This window comes from Nasonia vitripennis, chromosome 3 (genome assembly GCF_009193385.2).
Source record: "Nasonia vitripennis strain AsymCx chromosome 3, Nvit_psr_1.1, whole genome shotgun sequence".
In the NCBI taxonomy this organism is placed as follows: Eukaryota; Metazoa; Arthropoda; class Insecta; order Hymenoptera; family Pteromalidae; genus Nasonia; species Nasonia vitripennis.
The window spans coordinates 9,599,022-9,623,512 of NC_045759.1; positions in this window are offsets into that span (position 1 = coordinate 9,599,022).

A 24,491-nucleotide genomic window follows, 5' to 3' on the forward strand; every position below is an offset into this window, starting at 1 on the left:
ACTCTTCAAACGATTAATTTTTCAGCGGCAAACTGTTTCGATCGTATAATGCTATTTCCGAGAAAACGTTAATCCTCCAGATATAGTTTAACATGGAAATAGACCGCGCGAAGCTCAAGAAGTCGCAACGGGAACAGGACTATACGCGGCAGCGCGACCACCTGTAGAGATCGCGTACACGGGGTCAACTGTACTCGTTGATGCAGCCGCTGCGCCGAATTCGCGGATCAAAGGACCTGCTGCTGCTGCAGTCGGTTCGTTAAAAGCCGGCGAAGCAGCTTCAACTTTGCAGGGGTATATACTTACTCGGGCGAAAGTTCTGCCGCTAAGTGATTATTAATCTCCGGATAACTCTAAGTGAATGCCGCGCTTACTCTCTCGACTGACGGAGGACGCCTCCTTGGATTAGCTCACTTTTGCGCCCGCGTACGAGATAATCCAGCGCGCTGGTATGTAATAAAGTAAGCGGTTGTACGTTGTAGCCTGCGCGCGTGAATTTCGAAAAGTATTGCTTTTCGCTTTTGAAAAATTATCTCGTCGGAAACAATGTGAGTTATAGAATGCAGGATATCGCCGCTCACGCGTATAGTATACCGTTAGCGTGAAATGTATATCCATATGATGCAGAGGAGAGGTGTGTGTACACTGTACACATATAATATAACAGGAATATTCGCCGATTAAAATCGGATATCAGGTCGCGAACGCGCGCGCGTATATAAAATGTGCAGAAACATTAAACACTACACACACAGCATCCCTCGTGTCGCGCATAACTTTTTCGACCTCTTCCGCTCAACGGCACCTCTCTCTCATCTCTTGGGAACATTCTTCTGCTGCTGCTGCTGCTGGCACATATACGTACAATCTCGCATCGATCAACGCTGGCACACGCGAGTCCCAGATGTCCTGTGTGTGTATGTGTACGGTTACCATGACCATTCTCGTATTCTATCCGCATTATTTCCCATTGATTTCAGGGAGATATGAAAATAGAATTTTTCTAAGCTATATTAATTAATTTCGTCGCGTTCACCGCGATTTTTTTCCTCTCGACTCCGCTCGTGTGTCCCCGAGGAGCTGTATACAGCGCGTGGAAACCCAGTAAACCAAATAGCATCAGCTATAGATACATACTCCCGCGCATATCAAGGCGCATCGCGCGGAGTGTTCGTCGTCGTCGTCGTCGCTCGTCTCGTACCGTAAACGCCGTGATTCTCGGCGTCGACCGCGACGTGTTCATCCCATAGAACAGCGCATTCCCCCTTACGGTATATGCGCTGCTGCACCTTAACCACTCGCGAAGATAGACGGACGCGGACTGATAGCAGCAACGGCGGCGGCTCCACGGACACACACATGCAGGCTACTACTTGTTGATAGCCCTAGCAGCAGCAGCGGCAGGAGAGACGTATAGGCGTATATAGCACATAACGGGGATGAGCGCGGATCGGCCAACTAATGCGTTTACGATGTACGTCTGCCAGTGGAGCATCAAAGTCCGATCTCGCTCTCTCTCTCCCAACCCCTTCCGAACTGCTCCATACTCTCACGCCTCTGCGCCGCGCGCTCTGTTATCGTCGGCGAGTATCGGAGGCCGCTATCGCACTTGTTCCACGAAGCCTACGTGTCCAGATGAGCTGCTCTTTTGTCGAGCGCGACGCACGCGGATCGGCCAGTCATCGTGTTAATAAGACTCGTTACAAGCGCTCACTCGTGTAGTAGTGTGTGCGAGTGTGTGGGGGGAGATAGCAGACGAAACGCGTCTGATTTCCTGTCAAATCAATATCCTATCCTCCTTTTTCTCTCGCTCGCCTCTCATTATTTCCTCGTGCACTGCGAGTCTGTATACGTACACACCGCGATGCCGCGGAAAAGAGGACGGGGTTTTAGGCGCGAGAGCAGAGTTCGCAACGCGCGGCTGTGTGTAGCCGGGTGAATAGACGTAACTGTAAAGGCCGATTCAATCGCGGCTTTTCAGCTAATGATGGAGGAGGCGAACGCGCGAGAGAGCCTGTATGTAGTCGATGCGGAAAAATTATTTATTGTATAAACGACGCGGAGCTTGTTTGAGTTAGTCATTAGAGGGCCGCGCGGGTATAGTCGCCGGAAATTAATTACGCGAACGTGTATGGCTGTATATAACGAGTGTGTGTGTGTGTGCGAGCGAACTTTTTGGCTCTTACACAGTGTACACCTATACTCGTTACGCCGAGGAAAGAAGAAAAAACACGATCGATCGATCGAAACGAGATCGGACGGAAATATTTCGGAGATGAAAGGCCGACTCGCAACAATGACTATTTAACCATTGAGAGAAATCTCATTTGTCCGTAGCACAATGTCCGTCTGCGTTTAGTGTGTTATATATCGGGGCTAAACAAGAAAAAAATCTGTCAACGTCAAGCGAGAAAGAGCCGGTCAGCAGCGGTGGTCTGAATGCTCGCCTTTGAACCGGGAAGTGTCACAGCCGCGGACGTATCCCGAAGAATATACCTCGAGCAAAGAATAGGGACTCGTAATAAAAATGACGTCGAGGTCCTTCTTCTTCTTCTGTTTCTTCCCATAGGTACGATAACGGCATATCCATCGAGGCGATTATTATTGATCAGCGACTCATTGACGGGCCGAGAAAGAGAGAGAGAGAGAGAGAGAGAGAGAAGGAGAAGGAGAGACAAAAGTCCGAGGTCGATGATCTATCGACTAGGGACACGACGTGTATTATTATATACGAGTGGAAGACCGCGAGTGAAATACGCGAACCGCTAATCCGTACGCCTCGGCGAGTCGGCTTGAGCCTGATAGGATGTGGCAGCAGTTCTCTCTCACTCTTGAGCAGCGGCCGGCAAATAGAGAGGCTCGCTTTAATTAGATGGACGTTAGGAGAGACGTGTACGTGTGTGTGTATACCGCGGCATCTGCCTGCCCGATCGCTAGCTTGGTTATTAGGCCGCTGATTTTGGCTCGCGATGAAAGAATTATATTTCTCGCTTATAACGCGTGTGTGTACGCGGTAGTCTAATCAAGCTACGTGATATGCAAAAATAGGACTTTATTTTTTTTATCCTCGTTGTACAGCTCATTTGATTTAATGCTTCCCAACGAGCAGCGTTTTTTTCGTAATTTCGTATTAATCAACCTTGCTGTTACACAAAATCATAATCGTCGTATAATTCACGCTTTGCGGAATTTTTAATTGAATGTCACGCGCGAAAGAGAAGATTGCGAAATTAGCCGTATTTTAAAGGCATTACATCACCTCACGCGATTTCCATTGACAACCCCCTGATAGCCTTTTAATGATCTACGCTCGCGTTAATGCGCTTCTAAAGACCGACGAAAAATCTCCTTCCGCCCATAGGCGCGAGGAGATCATCTGCATCTCTCCGCACTCTCGGGAATTAAAAATCAAAACAGCCGCTAGCAGGGAAACAAATTGCGAGTGCGCAAGCTGCCTTGGTATCAAAAATCGCGAAAGTAATTCGCAATTAATTACTCGAGAGCTGCTGCCGCCGCTGCTGCTGTATGTGTAAAGGGGAGAAGGAGGTGTCGGCTCGGGAAAGAAAGAAAGCGACAACGACACAGAATAGATCGTTTGCGGCGCCGCGCACGCGAGAGCTGTTTGAAACGGCAGAGACAAACGGCGCGGCAGCGCCAATTTGCGGCTCGCGGGTCGCTTCGCTGGTGGCTCGTTAAAACGCGACTGCGCGAAAGGACCCCGCTCCGCAGTGTGTTTTTAACGCGCTTTGCACAAGGAGGACCGCCGCCGCCGCTGACTCGTGTGCGTGAGCCGAGCCAGGAAATCACACGCGAATCTCGCGCTATACACACCCGATGATTTCTCTCCGCTGCAGCGCGCTCGGGTATTTTTCGGAGTTGCATTGATATGGAACGGACTTCTCGGGTGTTTTGTTTCGGTGTTGCATTCCCTCTTGCGAGTGAAGTGAAGTGTACAAGCTTATAAAGTAAAAAACTTCATCACAGCTACGCTGGCTTTACGAGCCTTAATGTAGCTTCATTCCAACGTGCCAGAGCTACTCGGGATGATTTGCACCATCGGAAACGAATGCGGCATTGAATCGTTTTAATTAAAAAAGGCCCTCACACGCGTTCGTCGGAGAAAAATATTACAGCGCCGCTTGCCGATCCTAACTCATCCGCGCCAATAATATAACGTGCGCGCGCACTTCCCTTTATTTTTTCATTCTTCGCACGCGGCAAAATTATCGCAAAGTGCCATTCGAACGTTTTAGTACTCCTGCGAAGAAGCGGGAGGGGCAAAGGTTTCGCACGCCCGGAACAGGTGATCACGCCTACACCTGCAGGCACAGAGAGAGACTGCACGTATACAATTATGCGCGAGTTTGCGAATGGACTAACTCGAGAGTGAGAGAGAGAGAGAAAGAGAGAGAAAGAGTGAGCCTTTGTGCTGCTGAGCATTAAAAAGGATATCTAACGTTCCCATTCTTTTTACCCCGCCTCAAGTTCTCTCTCGTGTATTGAACTGCTGCAGACTCGTATACGTAATGTGAGCTTTCTGACAATGTTCGTCGCGCGCTCGCGCTTGGGTAATCCGAATAGTTTGTAGCTTTCGCGTTGACGTTAAGTGGGAAAATTATCGTTGTGTTAAACAGCCGATTTTATAGGCTAATATCGCGAAGAATTTGCAGCGCGAATGTCGGATCCTTTGATTTTTTTCCTCTTCAACTTCGAACTCGAGTGAGTAGTAAAACGAAACAGTGTGTCGAGAGACGAAAATTTCGTCACGTACGGGAGGAGATCAAGTAAAAAACCGGCTTCGGCAGCCAGATGTATTAAAACGCGGTAATGAGGGCTGCAGCGGGCGTTTATAATACTTTTCTTCCTCCGGCTCTTAACACAAAAGCCGCTTTAATTTTGATTACACCAGGTGGAGGTATCTCTGAAAAATGTTTAGCCCACCCCCGTAGATAGGATCAAAGCCGGGGAACAAAGGTATAAACGTATATATAAGGGAGCTACTTCTATACAGATATATACGCGTTGCCGTGTGTTCGCTGCTGCCGTCGCAGCGGCATCAGAAGCGCCAGGCGAAGAAGAAGGAAATATACCCTATAGACGCGGGGCGAACCGGTTTTGCGCGCGCGAGAGCGAGAGAGAAAGAGAGAAGGAGAGAACGCGATAGTGGCGATTGTGTGCCTCGTCAAGGAAAACTATATCCGAAAGAAAAATAGACAGAGCGAGGTAGAGAGAGAGAGAGAGAGAGAGAGAGAGAGAGAGAGAGAGAGAGAGAGAGAGAGAGAGAGAGAGAGAGAGAGAGAGAGAGAGAGACGAAAGGCTCGCGCGAGTGGCTTCTCTGAAAACGCCATAAAATTAGCAGCTGTTCTCGCTGCAGCGTAGTCTCTTCCTGCAAAATCCTTGGAACGTGCCAAGAGATGCCTTTTTGCCCCGTCATTTTCTCTTTCTCTCGCGAGCGCGTGGCCTTTTTGTTAAATAAAAATGCCCCGCCTCGAGGGTGTGGGCTGTAAAAAAAGCTTATTTAAAGCTCCGGCTCGCTCGCGGCTACTGCTATCTTGAATTTCAGCGCGATATGGACTTTTCGAGAGAGCCGCCGGCCGCGAGGATATAGCTGCGGGAATCACTCTTTATTAGGCTGAATGATGTATACGCTCGGCGCGAAGTAATAGTTTTCCGATAACTTTGAAAACCATTTGGGACTCGGGTTCAAAAGAGAGAAAGAAAGGAATAAGAGCTTTTTAATTATAACTACGCAGCTCTTGAAATAAGAGGTAAAATTTCTCAATTACACGAGAGGAAAACTGGGTTCGTATAAATATTCTCACGTCGGGTTTTATAGCCTAAAAGTTCGATTAATCTCCCCTCCCGATCTATAAATTACAATAATCCATACAATTACCCGAAAACGCTCGTAAATTTTTCCAATTTTCCAGCGATGCCCCGAAAATATAAGTCAGTCGCTCCTCTCGCCGCGCAGCTCACACGCCCACACAGCGAACAGCAGCAGCAGACGCGCCACACTCCATAGCTCCTCTCTCTCTCTCTCTCCCTTTTAATTTTCTCATTTCGTTGCTCATATAATATATCCTTTCTCTTTCTTCCTCCCGCGAGTATGAGCGCATCCTGTGCTGGTGGTGGTGGTGGTGGTGCCGAGGAGCTGCTATACGGCGGCGGCGGCAGCCAAGGCCCGCTGCAGGCCCGCTGCTGGCTCTCCCTCCCGTGAAAGTGGCATTCCTACGTCCGAGGCCGGACTTTATGGGGCCCCGTGGCGCATCGGTCATACGGCTGCGCGCACGTACACGCAGACACACACACGCGCCGTTGCGTTCAGGGTAAAGTTCTCTCCTCGGGTTGTGTGTGATTCGATCAGATACTGCAGCTTCCCGGGGACCCGGGGTATAATATTGAGAGGACCCCGACAAAGACGGACGCGAATAAAAGCCCATAACCAGTTCGATGCGTGCGTGCGCGAGCGAGCGGGGAAATTTATCCTCTAAGAGAGACGTGATTTAGTCACCGCCTCGGACTCGCAAATAATGCGAGCTTTTGTTTTCACGAGCCGCGATTCGGAGAAGCCGATAGACTAGCTCTTCTATATTCTGCGAGTCACGGGATATCGCGCGACTCATGATTTATGTCGATGGCCAGTGAGACATTTTTGAAGAAGAAAAGCACTTGAGGCTGTACGCTAATTTTTGAGTTTACGCGTACACAAGTTCGGTGCGCGCACACGACGTCGACGACGAACCGGCAATCACGCGTTACTCCGCAAAAATCCTTCGAGAGCCGAATATTAAAGCGAACCGATAATCAGCGTAACAGTTTAAATAGAATTTTCAAGCTGCGCCCAATCGCACGCACATATTTGACTCGCATCCTCTCTCTCTCTGTCTTCTTAGTCTCCGATTTTTTTGCAGCCGCCGCACGGAGCTCGGCAATTTCGGCAAAGTCACTCTACAATTGAGTTCTCCCGCTCGGAGCTATACGCCAAGCGGAGAATCGGCAAAAAATCTCTCTTCGGAAAGTGAACGCAGCAATTTCTCCGACTCTCTGGCTGCCTAAAAATGCGCAAATTAATACAGTCATTCTTCGGAAACCGCAGGGAGTATAGGCAGGCCGGTATCATTATACGCGCCGAATTCGAAACATCTAGCATTTCCAGAGAGCAGTAGAAACGGATTCGAACGCGACTCGGTATCCATCGGATCCGGTAGTTTATCGGCGTGTAATGACGGGGCGCTCCGGAAAACAAATTAAAATCCGAGCAGCGGCAGCGCGAAGCCGCCAATTAGCCCGGCCAGTTCTCTCTCTCTCTCTCTCTCTCTCTCTCTCTCTCTCTCTCTCTCTCTCTCTCTCTCTCTCTCTCTCTCTCTTTCTCTGTCTGGGGTCACGGCTATGCTTTTTTCGGGGGCCTAGTCTCTCTCGCGGCGCCCTTGGTCGATAAAACTGCCCTGCCCCCCTCCCCTGACACTCGCACACACACACACACATGGAGAGGGTACCTGCATGTGTCTACGGGAGAGCCTCGTTTCCTTTGCGCTCTTTCTCCGTTCCTTCGCTGCCGCCGCTGCTGCTGCTGGGCGAGCACCCGATGTATCATCCGAATCTTCGTCGAACTGGTAAAGTCGTTAAAGGAAAAATAAAATGGCAGAATTTATGTTTCTCTGCGCCACTGCAGTGGGAGCCGCCGCGCGGTAGTACACACACACGGACTCTGAGAGGGGAACGAATCCCCAGTTTCGAGCTGCGCGCGCGCGCGCGCGCGCGCGAGAGAGAGAGAGAGAGCGGAATTTTTACCGGGAGAGAGCTTAAAAATCGAACGCTTTTGTTTCGAGAGGTGATTCATACATATTGCTTGTCTGCGAAGCGAGAGCGAGAAGGAGCAATGATATTTTCGACGGAAGGGAACTACTGCCAGAGTGTACACGTTTTGTTGCAAAATTTAAATTGGAAATTTCGTTGCGCTCGAAAACTCTCGTCGGCGCGGTGTTAGAATCAATTTTGCGCTTTAGAGCCTAATTTTGCCAGAAAACACAATATGACTCTCGAAAGAATATTTCAACGCTCACGTCCGCCAGCGAAACTCGAGTCCGCCGCGTCTGAATATAATAACGGACTTTCTCGCGCGGGAGTAGGTATATGTATCCTGCAAAAAGGCAGAAAGCAGCGAGATGCAGGAAGCCAGCGAGGCTCTCTCAGTAGCTAGCCCGCAAAAGAAAAGTGCCGACTTCATATATGCGAGATTTCATATACCTACTACGTATACATATACGCATCAAAGAAGAAGTGGCTGCTAGTGCGAGAAAGAGAAGGAGATCTTGCGGGGAGAACGATGAACCGCGAGTGACGCTTCTAGCGAGAAGAGAGCCGCGCGCGCGATCGTACATATAAGAAAGAAGAAAAAGAAGCTGCGACACGAGGGAGGGATAAAGAAATGCTAGTAGCGGTTCATAGTGGGAGGCGCGAGCTCGCGCGCGAGAGACATCAAAGAAGGCGACATATCCGTTCACACTCGGCGCACATGAGCTCCTTTATTTGTCCCTCTAGCGAGAGTGAGAGAGAGAGGGAGAGAGAGAGAGAGAGAGAGAGAGAGAGAAGCTTCGCAGCGCGATTATTCGCGTCGTGGATTAATGCACGGGCTGTCGCGAGAGCGTGCACGCATGTGGGCGCAGAGGAGGGAGAGAGGGGGTAGCTCTCTCTCTCTCTCTCTCTCTCTCTCTCAGCAGAGTATGATGCACGCTTGGCTGCGGGTATGCGAATATAACGCGCCGACGACCATAATGCGGCGGCCGTCTTAATAAAATGAACTTGTCATTCCGAGAGAGCTAACCAGCCTTCTACCTCTTCTTCTTCTTCTTTTGCGACACCGGGTTTCTTTTCAGACGCGGAGAATTCGATGCGCGAATTAATTGAGGCCGGCGGAAATGAGATATTCTCACCTAATTAAGCAATGGAGAAATCGAGGACTGTTTTGTTGCCTCGCTTATTGTGGGGACAATTTCCTCTCCGATCGACGGGATAGAGATGTCAGATAAACTCTTCAGAGTGTAAACAAAAACGTAGAGAGCACTCGACGACGATCGTCTTTAGATATTTGTAGCTCGTTAAATTAGCGACGATCGTCGATCTAAATAGCTGCCTATCGGACATGTTACATCGCCGAGAAACTCGTCCGGACGTTAGAGAGAGGACCGAATCGACGACGTATCTCTCCGGCGATTCTTATCCGCATCGACTGCAGTCGAGGGATCTATCTCTCCCGGCTGTCGTCTGCTACTCCTCTGATTTTGGACCTTGAAGACAGATGATGCTCTATGATCGATTCATTTCGCGCCTCGCTCGACGCTGTGGACATCGAACTCAAGGAGTCCTTTTATTTTCTTATTTTTGGTATACGTACGTATATAATCGAAACATTAAAGTTTCATTCCCGGGAATACAGAGGGGCCGAATAAACATGTCACTGTTCTACTTACGGAATCTCCTCGCGGCTTTATCTACGGATTCGTCGGTCTTTATTGCCAGGCCGTAACAAACTCATTACGACTAATTATCGTAAACTGACAAAGAAAAATAACCCCGGTGCACTTTCGGTCAATAAAGTCCTCGGCAGGCAATAAAACGCGAAACAAGGATATTAAATGCGTGCGAAGGTGGAGTGAGAGCAAGAAAAAGGAGAAGAAACACTGACACTGACATCAGGTCCCTCGTCGACACTCTTTCTCACTCGCTTTGTATTATTATTATACGGCAGCATCATCACCTACTTATCAAATTAGTCGTCTTTTTTACAGACGGAAAAACGCGTTTCGTGTAATCCATTAAAAGCCCGGACTGCTCGGAGCTGCTCTCGTTCGATTATGATAACGCGCGCGCGCATTTAATTGCCTCAGCGGAGTATAAAACGAGAGTCATAATCTCAGCAGCAGCAGCAGCTCGTGGAGAGTACATACAACACAGGGGGAAGAAAGAAGAAGAAGAATAAGCAGGTCTTTTTCCTGCGCTACTCGCGCGCGCGCGAGAAGCAACGCCTTTGTACGCGCGGTGTATAGAGAGAGAGAGAGAGAGAGAGAGAGTTGCGCGAGCCGTGTACGTAACGGCCTGATGGTAGCGATCCAAGGTCACGCTCCGAGGCGTACAACATAAAGTTTAAAGGACCGGATCCGAGAGAGAGCAGGCTCGCGCGCGCGATTCTGGATCCTGAATCCGGTATATGCGCAACAACACGCTCTCCCCGCGGCCGAGATCTTCTCACATATACTCCTGCGCGCACATGACCTCCCTCTACTCACGCTTTTTCCTCCGGACTATCTTTCTATCTTTCTCCTCCGCGCGCGTGTGTTATATTCGCTCTGCTGCTGACTTTATTTTTACTTCGTTTTTTCCAAACGATTTCACTATTGTACCGAAAGAACACCTGAATTCTCTCACGCGGTCTGTCTGTCAGTGCGGCGGCCCTCGCGGTATTTCTTGTCAGTACCTGCGCTGCACATATAGACAGAGAGAAGAGAGAGAGAAAGAGCAGCGGGTAGGTTGGTAGGTAGGTATATCTCCCAGAAATTGATAGCTCGCGCTCGAATTTTCGCACGCGGCAATAAATTACACATGACGCTGCTCAGCTCGCCGCTCGCTCCGCGCGCAGATAGAGCGATAGATGCGCAGATAGAGAGATAGAGAGATAAAGAGAGCGAGCAAGAGAGAGAGAGAGAAAGAGCGCGCGCGAGAGTCACAAAGAGACTGATAGTCGACGCGTGAGAGAGGAGGTGGAAAGGGCAGCCACCCGCAAAAGGGCAGAGCGTTGCAGCCAGCAGCAGCAGCAGCTCTTGAAATGAAAGGCTCGAATGAATATATGCCTAGGCAAGTGCAAGAGACACGTAAAGGCATTCATCTCATTCAAGGTAGCCTTAAGTTCTGATCAGATAACGAATGTACACTCCTCTCTCTCTGCAGGCTGCTGCAGCTCTCGCTCGCTCGTCTTTCCGACGTTTCTTTTCTCTCTTCTTCGCCTCGCTTCTTCTTCAGACCTGGTGCTGCTGCTGCTGCTGATGCTCTCTTCGTCTTTTCTTATATACAGCGCTTCTTTTCGTTTATCTTCTTATACTACTGACTTGCGGAGGCTGATGCTGATGCTGCATCTTGAGGTCGATCCTGAAAGTAGTTCTCTCTCTCTCTCTCTCTCTCTCTCTCTCTCTCTCTCTCTCTCTCTGTGAAAGGACGTGCGAGCGCACTTTTCGCGTGATATTTTCTGAAAGACCTACTGCGCGTTTTAAATTCATTCATTCGGTTATGTATGCCAGCTTTGCCCGTTTGTTTTTGCATTGCGGAGAGAGATCTCAAGAGAGAACTGGAGACGACGTTATTACTGTCTCGTCGTCTTATCGCTTCAATACGAGATAAATGCGACGGGTGAGAGAGAGGGACGGATTCGGTTGTTTTATTTCGCGCAGAGTGTCTGCAACTACTCTTCGACCAGGTTTTATCTTATTCAGGGAAAATCCGTGAATAACGAAAAAACTTTTTCCCTGCAATATTCAATAGGTTCGTCGAGTGTCCTCGATGCGCAAATTGATTATTGTTTCAGCGTCGGCTTGTCCGCTCGCGACTCGATTCGGCGAAACGAATTTTCTTGTAATTAAGACCTAAAATAAGTTAGCGAAGATACTTAATTCAGTATACTCCGTGAGTAATTCCAAGTTAGCCAACTGGGGAGAAAAACAAGGGAAGACGCACTCCGTCGAACTCTCTCGGCCAAAATAAATGCCCTCAACATTCCAATTTGCATTCAAAGCTGTCATCCTATTTCCGATCGGGGCGGCGGTCATAAAACGAGAATTACAATAATGAGCAAATTAATTAGTTCGAGAAGCGCGGAGGCGCCGCCGCATTCGCTCTCGCTTGCGTTTTTTGCCCACGCGCGAATGCCAGCAGCAGCCCCTGAGAGCAATTCTCGTAAATGGCGATGCGATGGTACGATTATTCGACGATGTCGCGCGTCGCGAAAAAATGTCGCCGCCAAGAGAGAGTCGAGTCTGCTCTCTCTGCAGCAGAATCCAAACTGCGCTGTTCATCTTCGAGAACGAGAGGCCGCTCGCGCTCTTATATACTGCCAAGAGGAATTCCTTGACGAAGTTGAATGGGAATTGCCTCTTTACTAATGTGCATCCACCCTCGTTTAGGATGACGTGTTAGAAGACGCTCTTTTTTCTTTCCGGGCCGAAGCCAACTGCCACATAAAATTATACTTGCGAGCTTTCCTTTACGAGCTGCTCTCCGCTGCAGACGCGCTCTTTCCCGCGCCCGATGTTTATTCGGCTGTCGGGAGGATAAACTGCAGCTCTCTCTCTCTCTCTCTCTCTCGGACATTTTATTCGCTCTTCTTTTTATTAACAATAGCGGAATAACATTTTCGCGCGAGAGTCGTTTGAAAAATGGACAATTGCCTCGTAAATTTTTTAACTACAACTCTGCATCCCATCGCTTCCGATCTAAATGCGCGTTTTCAGGCCACTCGCTGCTTGCATCAGCCTGGTTTATTTACGTCGTCCAATTCGTTTTTTCGAGCGAGAAGTGCTCGAGTTATCCTTTTCTCCGGTGTTAAATTCGATAAATAAATAAATAAATACGAAAACGTAACGAACCGAGAAAAAAATACTCGAGCCATAATCCCGCATAGGAAGTCGTTCGTATAAAGGGCGGAATATCGCGTGGCTGGAAGCGCGACGACGACGCTCTCGCGTTTAAATCTCGCACATTTGGGACGGCTCGTTTTGCAGCACAGCGGCCGAGCGAGCAAGAGAGAGCAAGAACCTAATGCCGGATCTATCTCCTCGTTCCAACGGGCTGTGATTTATCCGAGCGCCGTTGGGCTCCCCGTCGCCGCCGCCGCAGGAAAACAACGCGACCGCAAAACGATCCTTTTCGGCCCTCGTTTAATTTTCTTCGGTTTTCTCTCCTTCCTCGACGCTCGCTCGTGCTTTTTGTTGTGCCGCACTTATGCTGGACTTGACAGCGGACTTGTAGACACTGCCAAAAACGTTTTCGAGATGGCAAATCGCTCGCGGAGCTTTTTGTTGTCGAGCTTTGCTTGACCTGTTTCGCAATTTGGACGCTGGTCTTGCCGGAACTGGAGAGCATCTACTTATGCGCGCGGCTCGAGAAATGAAGGGCAGCGCATTATTCATGTCTCGAAATCAAAAGCGTTGAATGGATGAAAAATTATAATGACGCCGTTATGCAAAGTTGAGCGATCATTCAACGCAGTTATTACGTATCCGATAATTATGCGACCTCGAGGATAACGCTTTCATCAGAGAGAGAGAGAGAGAGACAGTAGTAGCCGAGAGTCAGATGCTGCACCTGATGACGAATCAATTAGTTACGATTCTCGAAGGGGGTGGAAAAGAAAGAAGCTCTAAACGGTAGCATTGATTCCGCTCGGCGAGTTCGTACGTGTCCGTCCTTTAGCTACATCTCGCAGGTGATTACCGTCGGCGAAACTCGTGGGATCGATGTAAATCACCGCAGCGGCTCCGTCTCGGCTGCCGCTGCTGCTGCTGCTCTCGGTTGGATAATAAACGAATGGAGTGACACGAGGCGTCGTGTCGTGTCGTGTCGCGTCGAGCTATAGATATATACATACATACACACACACATGCTTTATGCAGAGAAAGGGTGGGAGGGAGTCCGTCGTACTCTCTCCCTGTGAACTCTCGCGATGTGCTCGGAGGGGGTCTGACATCCACTGACACGGACATTTCATTTAACGAATCCGACCGACAGGTCTCTCTCTCTCTCCCTTACTCCGCTGTGCCCGCGTCTTCTGCACTGTGCGCGTATATATACCTTGTGTTCGGATGAAGCCCACATTATTAAGGGGGAAGGCCGATCGTAACCGATTTCTCAAACATTCTTTTTAGCCATAGACGACGATGGCGCCGTGGTACACGCGACGCGCAGGACTTATATGGCTCGCGTGGAGCGCAAGGGATTGCAGCGTTTTACCATTTTGTTTATACAAGGGTGGAATTTGTGCAGCGCTGACTTTATGTAAATTCTGTCAATTAGACATTTTACTATTCAAATTTCGCCGAGATTTATTTCGTCCAAAGATAGCCGCATCCATTACTACGTGCTGTTAAGGAGGGTTGCGGGTTAAACAATTGCCTTAGAGAGTTAATGAAACTTGGCATAACGATTAACAATAGTTATATAATTAATAATATTGCTATTCAAAGTTCGTATAAATTCGTCTATTCGTATTTTTAAGAATATTTTTACGCAAAAGACTGCTGAAAACTCTCTTCTTAATTAAGTTTTAATCTACAACTTTCCCGTTGTTCATTTCGGAAGGTTCCGAAATTACGCAGGACTCCCGAGACAATAACGGCAAGCCCAATATTCCCACCATCAAGCAAACACCGACGTCATCACGCATATGCGCATGCATATACAGTGTATACTCCAAGCGCATACTTCACGGGCAACAACACAGAGGACGGGCCACGTAATGTTTTCGCGTGCTCGCTGCACACTCTCTGAAAAGCAGTAGCTCTCTCTCTCTCTCTCTCTCTCTCTCTCTCTCTCTCTCTCTCTCTTTCACTCTCTCGCTCGCTCGCGTATACGAGGTGCGCGCGCGCGTTAGTTCTCGCGCGATAAAGCGCGCGATAAAGTCGCCGAGGGCTCGACCCTGGGGAGAGCGAGAGAAGCCCTCTCGTGACTTCTAGGAGGCGAGCGCGAATAAATTTTGGCTTTATGTGTGTACGACACGGCCTCGTGTACTCTGTAGCTATACGGCTCTCTCTTGCGCTGCTTTTGTGAGCCTGCCCGAGCGCGCGCAAGATCTTAACCGCCATTTTTCCTGCTTTCAGTCTCTCGTCGCGCGAGAGAGCGTGAATTCGCCGACCTGAGAGGGCCCGAATTAACCCTGCTTGACCATAATAAATCGCATTAAGGCCTCGGCTATTCTAATTTCTTCTTTTCACCTCATCTCTTTTGCTCCATTACGTTTTGCTTTATTTCTTCTACACTTTTTTTCACTCCCGAGCTCGTGTGTGCCAATGTGACGGGGGTTATTCGCTGCGCGCGAGCTCGTATAAAAAGACGTCGCGGAGAAAGATAAAGGAGCTGATACGTCCGGCTGAGTAACTCTGGAATAATCTCTGTCTTATTAAGTCCTTTTTAATTTCGACCATATCACTCTCCTGATTTATTGCTAGCGTGCGTCACACGTATCCTTTTTCAGGAAAAAAAATAAGCAATTAAAAATTAATGGTGTCGAACGAGCGAAATTCCATTTCGATCACTTCTAGAATCGAAGCGATCAGTTCCGCCAGTTAACGAGATCCAGAAAAACCCAAACACATTTCGATCTCGTGTCTCTCTCGCAACTAAAAACAAGCCTCCGCGTCATTTTTTTTCGCCAACTCCCCGCGTATTTCCCCGTCATCTCCACTTTATATAAACTCCATATATCGGCCGATCTCCATCGAAAGCACTTCGATCCCTTCCGAGTTCGCATTAATTTTTTCGCCGATCTCAGCTCTCTGTACTAGATACGATCCCGTCGATTCTCCGTTGCGCAGTGATAACCAACGACGCATCTTGTTTTCTCTCGCTTCGGCAGCTCATCGTCTTCCGCATAACGCGCAGCGCGAAATCAGAATGTCAAGAGCCATACCGGGACTTGACGCATCATCCGCTGCGAGAACAGTCGCGTGTTTTTTATGGTCTCCCAGAGCCGCAGTGCGAGAGGATGTTGTCACCTCGTCTTCGAGGCATGTTATCAAGCCGCTGTATATTTTTTGCACTTTATTGTCCGCGCACATATACACGCGAATGTTTGTCCGCGCGCGGCTTCGCATACTTTACGAGCTTCTCTCGCACACGAGAGATTTTCGGTGTTTGCCATTTTTTATGTGCGAATTTATTGCTTCTCGCCGACCGCTGCGGCGTTGATTTTGTTATAAACCCGAGGATTTTTTCAACGCGCGTTTAGGGACATATTTCTCCACTCCTCGCCGACGAGAGAGAGGATAGATGCAATTATTTTATCTCGCGAGATAGCGTTGCACATCGTCGTCTAATAAAGAGACGCGGCTACGTTTTGTTACTGACCATGCGGAAATTTGTCTACTCAGGCGTGTAGAGCGTGAAAAGCCGTATAAAGGGACTCGTCGCGCGCGCATCGTGACTGGTCCTAACGAGGCTTCGGCCAGTCATGCTGATATTGGTGAAGCGCGCGGACGCGAGTAAGGGCTTTTCTATATGGCCATCGGGTAATTATTAGATTTATAGATGACGCATATAACTGCCGCCCCTATAGCGTAAAAATAATTGGCTGAAGCGACTCTAACTCACTTTAATTAAATCCATACGAGAATAAACGCCCTTAAGTAACTTACGCGACTGTATCTATATCCCAAAAATATATATTTTCGATATGGCGCGAAGAGAGCAGCTGTGGCAGCGGGGCAATAAATTGCAGTCTAATTTTTAAAATGACGCAACTTTGCAGAAGAGCATAAGAGAGATGAGAGAGAGAGAGAGAGAGAGAGAGAGAGAGAGAGAGAGAGAGAAAACAGGTTTGGACCATACGCGCGGTCAGCGCAACAAAACCGCCCGCGCTAATCTCATCGCACCTTCTTTTTTTCCATCATCTCCTCCGCACTACTCGTGACCAGCTCCTCTCCCCCGTATATGACAAATGTTATTTCCGACAGTAAACGTCAGTAGGTTAGCCGGGATGATTCACTGCTCGCGGCGCATCAATCCTTTTTTCCCATCTGCGCGAGACTTGTATATAGGAGTACCCCGTTCTCTAGCCCGAGCGCAGGACTTATTTTATTTGCGGCTTAATTTTATGCGCTGCAGCGCGCTGCTCCTCGTCCCGGCTCTCCTACCTTCTTGCGCGGGAGGTTGATGTACAGGGAATAACAACAACACTATACGCTTTTTTTGCGAGATTCTTACGGTTTTCACTGATTATTTTATTATTTTTTGGTAAAAACCGCAAAATTTAGTTATAATTTATTGTCCAGTGTTTACGCCGAAGACTGATGCAGTTATAACATCAGCGGCCCAAACAGGCCTGACAAGGTATTTTTGGCATATGCGTCTCACCGCTATGTCTGTAGTATATGAGCAAATACCTATTGCGGGAAGTAGAAAAACGCCCGAGTGCCACCTATCTTCGCAAGCCGGAAACCTAATGTAGGGAGTCAAATGATTGGAAAATTTTAAAAAGGCAAACATTAAAATATACGATACATTTCATTACGTCCATCGAATGTTCCATATTCCTTTCAACTGCCTCTGGCTCGTTGCAGACATCCACACACACAAAAGTCGCAACAAATGCACTGCAGAAGCGATCGGCAGCTCGAAGCTGCCCGTTCACGTTATGGAAGCGCGCGAGAGAGCCAACGTTTACGGCCGCTCGCTGATGAGATTCATAGAGGGTGGCTGTCGTGGGCGTGCGAGGAATATTGCACTTCCACTCTCTTAACCTTCTTTTACGCCATTGCTGCGCAGATGCCTCGCTCGCGCATACATCCGGAGGAATCCGGAAAGTCCGACGAGTACCTATAGCGCGCGCAGGCTGCCTTTTACGCGCGACTGTCGAGGCGCGAGAACGAATGTATTATCTATATCGACGGCTTGATTTATGGCATTTTTCGGAGGATTAAGTGGCTCTTTATTGCCTGAGTTACTTTTTTTCTCCATCTCGCACTACTCCCGTATCTGGATATTTTTACTGCCGCTTTCTTTATCTGCTCGCGCGCGCAAGAGAGAAAGAGAGAAGACTCGGCCCGGCTGAATATTAAAGTTTTTACGATGCTTTGTAGAAATACTTCAAGAGCGAGTCAGCTTTGACGAGTTTATTGAAAATATTCCACTCCGCAGCCGGACGAGATTACATCCGCATGTAATAGGCCGTCGATCTCTGGACTATTTTTCATCGGCAACAGCAGCAGCAGGATTCGATGGAACTGCGAGAAAGGGCAGAAAAACGAGGATCGATACCTCGCGGGCATGCAGATGAAGAAACATTCCACGCGCGACATTGAAAGCGCGCGAGCGACCTTCGCTATACGTCGCCTGCTCCTCGTCGCGGACGTCCCCATACATGCGAGGGAAACACTCGCCTAATAGGCAGCCGCGCATACTTACCTGCTCCGTTTTTTGCTCCCGTACTCGACTTTTTGCTCCCGCGATCGCTTCTACAGCATACACTCTTCTCTTTCGCGGTGAAATTGAATCGCTTTCAACGCGGCGCAAAAAGTCTCTGTCACCGTATAGTATATCACGAATGATAAAAATAGTTGCAGGAAGGCTCATAACTCCGAGGTACTGAAAATACCTAAAGGTCAAAGCGAGCCCACGTGTGTCCTCGCGCGCGGCTAAACGAACGATCGGCGCGGCGCATAAAGCTCATCGTCCTCTCTTAATCAGGCGCGTGCCGATGACTCGCTAGGCTACACGCGCCGCATACCAGCTCCTCCATCAACGCGAACGCGGTAAAGCAACGCGCGGTGTATCGATATAGACATCGCAGGTCGCGCAAGTAGGTTTATGCGTCGCGATTGCCGATCGGCAAAAATCATCAGGCTCGCGACAATGAGGCTTCGTCAATTCCGCAAGAGATGTGTGCCATAAGCCAGCGGCTATCATCGATTGTGTTGCTCTCTCGATCTTTTTCTCCCCGGGGTAAGTGCAGTATACACCGCGCGCGCACTTTACGAACCGAGAAATTCAATGGATGTCCAGGCAGATATACATCCTGGCTCCTCTTTCTTCCATATCTGTCCTCGTATCTTCCTGGCCTTATATTCTCTCTCTCTCTCCCTTGTGGACTTTATGTATATGTGCAGCATGTAAAATATTTACAAGCCGCGAATAAATTGAAATATATGTACTTTGCTCCGTGTGTGTTTTATACTCGCGCTGACATCGGTCCGTCTTCTCCGTTCTTTTCACGTACCTTATAAAATGAGAAGCTTTTGTTAGAGACCGTTTTGAATAAAAAGGTTTGCCGCTAGCGTTATTGTTTAATTTACACGGTATCGCGATCGCGCTCCGTTGTAAGCCTGTATTACGGTTGGATTACGCTTTCGCGCATAATGCAGCCACAGTAACCCTAGGTACAAGTTTGCATTTGGCATGAGTCCAGCCCTGCCATAATACAGAACGGCGATAGAGATTTAGTACACAGAGCGCTCTTGAAATTCAATTTTCAAATTGTGCGATAACGACGACGAAAAAGCGTACGGATTTGTTTTTTTCATTTTTCGCCATTCCAAAATATCTCTCGTAAATTTCAAAGATGCGGATAAGTGAGACTTCACGACTTTTCACATAACTGCATGGCGGCGGCGGCCGTGTTTTTTTTTATCAACAGGTTCAACACCATCAATTACGATTTTTCAGGTACATAAAATTCCACGCGAAAAAAGGCCATCTCCCAGCGAGATTATAAACGATCTCGCCTGCCAATATTTCATAAATTGCAGTTTCAACGAGGCGGCGGCGGCAGCGGTTCGTTTAACAGATCGTCGGAGCTAACGTGCACACACACACACACACATCCATACGGGACTTCGCACTTTCTCCCCGCGTGCACCGCGCGTTCGTCTTCGTTCCTCGGCGCGCGCTCGCACATCGACGCTAATCGTGTATCTCTCGCGTCACAGACCGATGAACATATTACACACGGACACTACAGCGAGAGAGAAAGAGAGGGAGTTAGGGTGAGCTCCGACGTAACGTTTTCGCGCTCTTATCGCCGCCTAATCGGACACGTGCGAACCTCGTAATTGCGCAGACGCGAAAACTCGTGCACTATCTAGATCCGCGCCGCCCGGGACTTTCGGGGTGTATACATAATTCGTTATGGGAAAGTTCTGCGGGCGAACCAACGTCGCCGCCGCCGCCGACGTTTATGTCTGGCACGACTGCGGGTTGTTGTGCGGTGTGTGTGTTCCTCTATACTGCCGCCGCTGCTCCTGCCGCTCACAGTTTTCAGATAAGCCGAGGATTTTCGATGGATACTTTTTTCTCCCTCGTGGTTTATGGTCGGATTCGATTTTTTCCGAGATTTTATAATATATCACGTGCTCGTCGATAGATTTTAGAACGTCGATTTATGTAATGCGTATAATTGACCATATAATAAATTATGGCGCGAAACGAGAGTCCGGTAGATAAGTTTCCGGGCTATCCGCGAGAAAGTCGGTTTTTGCCCGTGCGGGTTTGTTAATTCGATAATTCGCTTCAGTTCTTGTTTTCGAGCGCGAGCTTTGCTCTCAGCAGGCAATTTTGATTTTTAGTTCGGTTCGAGCATTAACGAGCCGCTATAACTTTTTCGAATAGGCCGTCCATATAGCGGAACTTTAATTTTGAATTAGTTGGGTAAGAACTTTCTCCGCGGTTTTTGGGGTTACTCTCGCGCGGAAACTCGCGGAGCAGACGCAGTGACGCATCAGTGACAAAAAGGCAAAACGCACTTTGTCACTCGCGCCGTACGAACAAGACGTTTTGGCATAAAACGCCGGGCGCAAAAACGTCAAAAACGACGTCGTCTGGCCCCAGGCCAGATCGCACGCGCGCGCAACATAATGTCCGGAAAAATTTTCTTCCTGCAAAAGTACATTGCCGTCGTCTGCGCTAAAGAGGAAGAAAAGGCACGGCCAGTTCGTTTTCATGCGCGTCATTATCATCGTTGGATTAACAAGGCACAGCGCGATGCACACCCTAGTGACAAACGAGCGCGCGACGTTTAACTCCCCGTGAAATTCATTAATTGAAACGTCGTAGCTCTCTTTCTCGTCTGCGGTGCGGTGTGTCCGCGAGGCGTGGCGCTTGCGATTACTCGCCCGTGGGCGGGATACTCGGTATAAGTCATATCGCTCTCTGCTCGAGGAGAGCTCATCGCGATACGATACGTAGCAGGTTCATTGCGCGCGCTAGCAGGCGAGGGTGTTCTTGAAAAATCGTCGCGGTGTTGCGCGCTGATTAGAATCACGGCGAGTGTTCAGGGTTGTTTGGAGAATTTCATTTTCGATATTTAATTTTATCGACGATAAAAACCGTGTGAATAAAACAGTGAATAAAAGCCAGTTTCTTGTTCGAAACAAATTCAAAGTTACAATATACGCATACCGATACTTTCCCGAAGAAATTCTGATAGTATAAACACACGCCGTCGCATGAATAATTCATCGAACTTTCCGATCCTCGAAGGAGAGAAGACTCTCCTCGTTTAGACGAACAGTATGTGCGTGCGGCAAGCTCGCGAAAAGCACATCTGCCGCATGTAGAAGCTCTCCCTCTTAAACGATGCCTTTGTGGATAGTGCATGCTGCAGCTGATGAAAATAAATAAGTGACATGGTCGCGCGCAGCCCTTTGTTTTTCCTCGTCCCGAGGGAAGAGTCGTGTTGAGAGAGAAACTTGGACTCTCGACGTGTTTAATTATACCTCGCGGAAATAAGCTCTCGCGCACATAACACACTCCAATTACGATTGCGTAAGTTGGATGTGTCGCGCATGCGAGCGAGATATATCCGTCTTGTTTGCGGTCATTACGAGGCAATAAAAATTTAATGGCTTTTCTCCTTACTTATTTAGAAGGAAAAATAGACGTCGTTGTGCCTACATAGTCAAGGCGCGTGATTGTCTTCCAAGAACGAAGCCGCGACGGATTTCAGATATCGTCAAACTGAATACTTAACGCACGCGAGAGAAAAAAGTCATCCGAAGACCGCATGCGAAGATGTTGTGAAAGCCGCGGCGATGTTAACAAGGGCTCGATGCTAAACCGCTTCTCGTACATAGCAAGAAAAGAGAAAAAAGCCAAAGTGATAGAGACTGACTCGCGAAATTCCTCTCGCGGGCTACTATCCTCCAGAGCGCGCATGCATACGCCGAGAGGGAGAAAGAGGACGAGGCGGGCGGCATTGACGTATGCGCGCGCGAGGTTTCGATTGCTCCGCGCGCGAGCAATCAACGAAGCAGCCAGCCGTCCGTCCGTCCGTTCGATGGACGTTACATACGCGAAAGCGATCCGATCTCTCTCTCCCTGGGTCCATGGGATTAACGAAGCAGGTTGCAACGGGCAAATCGAGCGCGGACACGGACCACGAGACGAGAGTCAACACATGCGCTCGTCGTCGTCGTCGTCGAGGGCAAGACGGACAAGCTGCGGAACAGATAACGGAAAGCGACTAACAAAAGGGGACAAAAATCCTCCTCGGCGTATAATGGGCCTGGGTATTTGAAATTTCTTTTTTTCCTTGCTTTCCTCGTTTAAATTTGAATTATACGCAGCTGATGCGCGCGTATTGTCCGCGTAAAAAATGACGACGGAATCAATTAGATTTCGAACGAAAGGTAGATGAAAAAAATGACGCAGCGAGTCGAGGAGCTTAACTCTCCGAGAGGTCCATAGACGTCCGCGAACACGACATAAGCATATCAATAAAATGTTTAATTGGCGTTTACATTTCTCGGCGCGCGCGCTCGCTCGCGGTTCTTGAGAGATCGTAACGATATCGATCTCGTCTTTTTCCCCTCCTTCGTTCACCTGGCGGAGCTTTTTCCGAGAGAGCCGAGTCAGCTCTCGGTACACCATACGCGGCGGAGCGTCGTCAGTCCGTGGTCTGGCAGGCCAAAGGATGTAAAACAGAAAAGGGACGGACTTGCTTGCTTGCGCTCTCGCGTATATACCCTCGGAAATCTCTTGCTCTTTCGGAATTAATATGCCGCGGCGCGTTGTGTGTGTATACTGTGTACCCTCTCTCTCTCTCTCTCTCTCTCTCTCTCTCTCTCTCTCTCTCTCTCTCTCTCTCTCTCTTGGGCTATCGGTGTATTATTTATTTTATGCGCGCAGCCGCGAGTGCGCGCAACGACGACGACACGAGAGAGATACCAATCGGTTCTTATTCGCTTTTCTGCAAGCTGGCGTGTGCGCATTTTTATGCTTTCTACCTTCATTTCTTTCTCTTTTTTTATTGTCGAGAGATGCCTTCGTGATCTTCTTTTTTTCCGTATCGAGAGAAGCATTTTTTTCATCGAGGCCGTATACAGCGAGAAGCGTTGCGTAAAAAGTATTTGAAATTTAGATCGAGCAACAGTAGCGGAGAAAAACTCAACGCCTTGGTAATCTACTCGAGATGGGCGGCTCATTAAACGAGGGCTCCGTCGCGCGATAAAAGTGCCCGGGTAAGCAACAATTATATGCACAAACGAGCTGCTGAACCGAACGGAGGCGCGCGAGCGCGAGACTCTAAATGACAAGGCATCGCGATAGTGTCCCGGTAATTTCCTGCCCCCCTGTATTAATTACGGTAATGCGCTACCACTGCGCGCGCACTGCACACGCTGAGCGCGACCACAAGTGCCACGTGGAATTGCCCGCGCTGCCTTTTTTAATGTTTCTATTTCGCAGTGTTGTTTTAATTTGACATAATATTCTGTTTTTGTTTCAGGTAAGTAACGATTTGTCTTCACTCTTCAAGCACACAATCAAAGATGTTTCTCCAAAAAAGTGAGTACAGCAAATTCATGCAACTCGATGATGCAGAAGTAAGGGTAAAAAGTAAATAGCGTCGCTTCGATTGAGCCCTGAAAAATAAAATAACCAACTACCAGCCAGGTCAGATTATAAATTTACGATTCCCCGCAAAGGGTGCGTGCACGCGATGAGTGCCACGGCTCTCTTTCTCCGGGGGAGCTATATACGAAAAAACGTTTAAACGTTTTTGCCATTCGCGTGTCCCCGGGACATCCGGAAATGGCCGAACACAGGCGAGAGCGAGAGAGAAGCGGCTTTTAAAAAGGCGCAGTCTACTCGCGCGAGCCGGTAAGTGTCGGGCAATAAAGGACAGAAACGAGCGGTCCTTTAATGATTTATAACAGTTTCGCCGCCGCCGCGAATGGGTTACACTCGTGCCAAAACGAAGGTCGTGCCGAAAGAGTTGAAACGAAAAGCGAGACTCGCGCGCGCATGTGCGCGGGGAAGAAAGGAGATCCAACGACTCGTGTCAGAGAAGAGGAAAAGGATTCGGTTTTGTATAATGGAAGGAAAGAGCTGACACGCCTCTCTGGCTTTGAATTTTTGAAGTGATAGCTTCTTATGAGCCGGTAGAGCTGAAAGAGAGTAAAAGAGTTCGGGAAGAAGCAGAAAAAGTGGGTGATGAGGGGAAACGACGTGGAGTTTTTCCATGCTGTGAAAGCTGCAAACTAGCGAATGAATGACTTGCTACCATGTTACTATATTCCTAATCTAAAAATGCCATGGTAATTATTCGTTCTCTGCTTGGCAGTTCATTTTTGCGCTCTATCTCTACATATAATCTGTCTCTAACCAAAAAGGAGGTAAGTATTTGGTTATTGTCATGTGATTCTGTGAAAAAATAAAAATTTTATATTAATGCTTTACTAACAATTTTTATTAAAAAACGGTTGCGAGTCTATTACCCAAATTTATATTTTCAATTT